At 36.9% G+C, this 4,461-nt stretch overlaps 1 pseudogene; it reads right to left on the reverse strand.

Moving 5' to 3' along the window:
- Nucleotides 1–362: 362 nt before the first annotated feature.
- On the reverse strand, nt 363–1,731 carry LOC143585840 (malonyl-coenzyme A:anthocyanin 3-O-glucoside-6''-O-malonyltransferase pseudogene; annotated as a pseudogene).
- Nucleotides 1,732–4,461: the final 2,730 nt, after the last annotated feature.

The raw sequence follows: 4,461 nt of genomic DNA on the forward strand, positions 1-4,461 counted from the left end.
TTCGACTCCCAGGAATGAAAAAAAATAAAAAAGAAAGAAAGTTAAACTATGTGCTTTGGAACATAGCTGTTTTCATCGCATGAAAATACCAGACTCCATTTCAGAATCACACTGCAGCAGGCTACATTGACTGCTTTATATGACAACTAGTCGACTGAATCCATGCAAATGCATTTATGAATTTGACTTTCAATATTGTCTGATAATATTCATAAATTACTGATACAAAATATTGATGGCTTGAATAAAAGAGGAGGTGATCAATTTGAATTGAAAGTCTAAAACTCTAGAAATAACTAGTGAAAGAAATTTATTGATGGGAAATGTAAACATGATAGACCGACCAACAATAATTTAACAAGATTAAAATATTATTATGCATCTAGATGTATTCTGTTAACCCATTCTCAAAGATACGAGCAAAAGACTCCATCTCCGTTGTCGGAAGGCAAACACCAATCTCAATATGTTCATTCTTTTCTTTGCAGGCATTCTTGGATATCGATCCACTGTAATCAATGGAAACTGTTTCGAGCTTTTTAGGCTTACCCCACCCGAAATCCATGTCATAAAACCTGAGCTTTGGTGTTCCCGCAACCCCGATGGTTGTTGCAGGAAACCCATTGGAAAACAAGTCCCCGAGTGACTGTATTTCTATAATGATCCCATCCTTATCGGTCAAAGTCTTATGCAGATTCTCTCCGATTAATTTTGCAGCCGCCACGAACCCTTCTTTACCGGTTAACTTTGTGGTGTTTTCCATAGCCATAGACCCTCCAACGCAGTTGCCAAAGTAGCTTGGTGGGACCGGGGGATTCATGCGCGCCCTGCAATCGATGGTGAAACCAAATAGTTGCAGCTCATCCTTGCGTGTACTCGCTCTGCAACTCCATATATAAGCACATGCAACCGTAAAAGATGAGACATATGCTAATGTTGGTTGTTGGGTTGTAACCAAAAGCTTTAGCTTGTTAAGCACCGTTCGAGTCAATATAAACGTCGCTCGAAGCTTATCGGTTGGTCCAGAGAGTTTTTGAGGTTGATACTCTTCCTTAAATGTTTCAACTTTCGCATAATTGAGATAACTTTCATCTAGTCTTGGGTTGCTGTTCAGCCTGTCATAAACCGGTAAAGTTCCATCAGCCAGAAATGGCTCATCCGTGCCAAATTGAGCAATCGATGTCCACGCCTTCATGAAATAAAACCTTGTTCTAGCGTCCCCGAGGCAGTGGTGATTAGTCATACCGATGGAGATTCCAGAGTTTGGAAAAAGGGTCACTTGAACCGAGAACAAACGGATCTTTGTGGATTCTGAGGGTTTATCAGCCTCACCTAATTGAGGTATAAGATTGTAAAACGTTCCACAATCTCGGGGATGCTTTCCGGTTAGTTCGTTGAAATCAAGGTTACTTTCTGTGAAAGGACAGAATCCCCTTCAACATAACGGATATCTGGCTTTTGAGTAGAAGTAGGATATACGAACAAGCTACCGGCGAAAGGAAAAAAATGTTGAAGGGTGATTGATAACGAGTGTTTGAGAGTTTGAACAATAGTTTCAACGAATTGAGTTTGTGTGATCGACAACTCATAAAAAAATAGATTGTGAATAGGATGCTGCCTAAGCCAGAAGAAGTCGAAGAAGGTCAGCGGTAACAACCTGTCACCGACGGTTGCCGCGGGTGGCGAAACTTGGGACGCTTCAAGAACAGTCAAGTTTGGAATTGAACCCATTCTGTTGTTGCCCACTTGCCCCTTACTAAATGAGCCCAATGTTAAGGCGTTTATAAAGGTTAAACGGATAGGATAGGAAGGAATTTTTTGTAATTATAAGTGGGTTAGAGAAACACTTTGTATTTTTAGTTGGTTTGCTAATTTTTTTGTAAAAATAGATAACTCGTAAGGAGGGCCTGCAAGTTTAGAAAAACCTGACGCGTATTTTAAAGTCGCAAGGGTGGGTAGCGATTTTTGATACATCAAATCTCAATAAGGGGATCTCCATTTTTATTCTCTGCCTACCCACCAGTGGCGGATATAGCTTATGAGGAAGGGTAGCCTCCGCTACCCCTCAACGTTTTACTGGTAGTGTAAAAAAAATATTGGTCAGCTTTCGTATTTCGTTACCACTGAACAAAAAATAACGTTACCCCTATGTATTTTAAGCCGAACCAATTTAATACTTAAACCCAACAAAAACTCACTTAAATTATAAAGCCCAAACCAAAAAACCTAATAACCTAAATAATACAATAAAAGAAAGGAGCAGACCTCAGACCTGGTACTCTGTTAACGACACTGCAACCAGCCACCACCACGACACCTCCACCTCTAGTCACCTACCGCCAGTCCGCCACCAGCCACCACCAGTTCACTCGGCCACTCCACCTCCGGCCTCTCCTTCTTTCCGTTAAGATTTCTTGTATTTAGGGAGTTAGAGTTATGTTTAAATTGGAATTAATTTGGGATTTAGGATTTATGTTTAAATTGGAATTGATTAGGTATTTAGAGTTATGTTTAGTTGGAATTAATAAGGGATTTAGCCCTTTAGTTTTATGTGTAAATTGGAATTTATATTAGGTTTTTGGTTTAAATTTTGTTTTTTGAAGGTGCGTAAACAACCTCTTATTAGCAACCTTTTTAAACTTCAAAGAAAAGAAAACGATGACATTGGTTATCACCAAGTTTAAATATTCCAACTTCAAGTTCAAACATGTGCGACTCTTTTATTTTCTTATTTAATTAAATATTGTGATTATCAATATTTTAGTTGAGTAAACTTTAAAACTACTCATTAACAATATATGTTTGATCTGATCGAAAGATATCAATAAAATCATTGTATTAGTAGGTTAACAAGTTGAATAAGTTTTACAATATTATTAAGCAAACAAGTTTAGGTTATTTTGATGCGACCCATTACAAACCAACTTGTTTTAATACGCCATTGCAAATGGGTTAACCAGGCGCCGGTATGCTTGCAACACGAAGCCGAGCCTGGGACGTGCCAAACGCGTAACAAGAAACCTGCACGAGCAAAACGCGTTACCAAACTCTGCTACGCGCAAAATGCTTAATCGGGCCTCGTAAACGCGAAACTGCGGGAAAAACTTTTTTTATCTTAATGTATGGTTAAAAATTTTTTTACGCTACCCCTGAAATAGTTTTCTAGATCCGCCACTACTACCCAAGCGGTATATGTTTAACAACAATATGGTGTATCAAAAAGGAGAATAAAAATGAAGATCCTCTTATTGAGATTTGATGTATCAAAAATCGCTATCCACCCTTGCAACTTTAAAATATGCGTAAGATATTTTTAAAACTCGCAGGCCCCCCTTGCGAGTTTAAAGAAGTTGTTAAAACTCGCAGGCCCCCCTTGCGAGTTACCCATTTTTACAAAAAAGTTAGCAAACCACCTAGAAATATAAAACGTTTTTCTAAACCACCTATAATTACAAAAAATTCGATAGGAAGGTGGTTTCCAATTGTTTATTCCTTTTCCAATTTCTTATTTTAGATCCAGAAAATTCTTTCATGCGACGTTGATTCATATGTAGTTGTAGTCCAACTATTGGATATGTTGTCACCTTTGCCGTAACTCCCAAGAATACAAGAGGAAACAACAAACTTTTTGATATAAAACGGGCTAATAACAATGTTTCAAAACAGTATTAAAGTACATAATGATGCCAAATACTAGTAACCAACTAATCATATTTTGTGATTAAGTATAGAGTTTTATCTTGCTAGTGCTTTTTGTTTATGCATAATATATCCCCCACAAGAAAAATATTGAGATTAATGAAAAAACTTTAGGGTCTCACCACTGTCACCAACCACCCTCCATTCCCCGTGACCACCTTGGCCACAAGTTGTTTTCTATAAACTTTTTCAAATATCTCCCCTATAGAATAGGAAATGATTGATATTCGGTCCTCTTTCATTTATTGGAATAAACCAATCTCCACTATCTATTTATAGTCACAAAATCAACATCTAATCAAGATCGTTAACCGAATTGTTTCATTATCCTTTAATTTGCCCTAACTTAATCATAGCACGGTCAATTTGTTTCATCATTAGAAATACGGCACCCATTATATATATCATCGCCGTCTTCGAGAATTGAAAAAAAGTTTTGGGCCGAAGACAAAAAATATTTTGGGTCTTAAATAAAAGACGTATTTTGTTGGGTTTAAACAATTTAATTTTTAAATTGGTTTCCTTGGTTATGATTTGGGTTGTGTAAAAAACTAATATATAAAAATAAGCTTAAAAATGTCTCAAATGAGACTAGAACCCCCAACTTTTTTTTATTGAGAGTTATGCCCTTTTGCCACTAGATCAAGTTAGTTGTTATGTAATTAAGTTTAAAAATTAAAAATACAAATCGTTTTTCATAAAAAATACATATAATTTTTTTTAAAACAATTCGGGCCTAGTGGTCAGTTGGGCCTATGGCCG

This window comes from Bidens hawaiensis, unplaced genomic scaffold (assembly GCF_021521415.1).
Source record: "Bidens hawaiensis isolate Kalapana, Puna unplaced genomic scaffold, B.hawaiensis_p1.1 tig00034180_1, whole genome shotgun sequence".
In the NCBI taxonomy this organism is placed as follows: Eukaryota; Viridiplantae; Streptophyta; class Magnoliopsida; order Asterales; family Asteraceae; genus Bidens; species Bidens hawaiensis.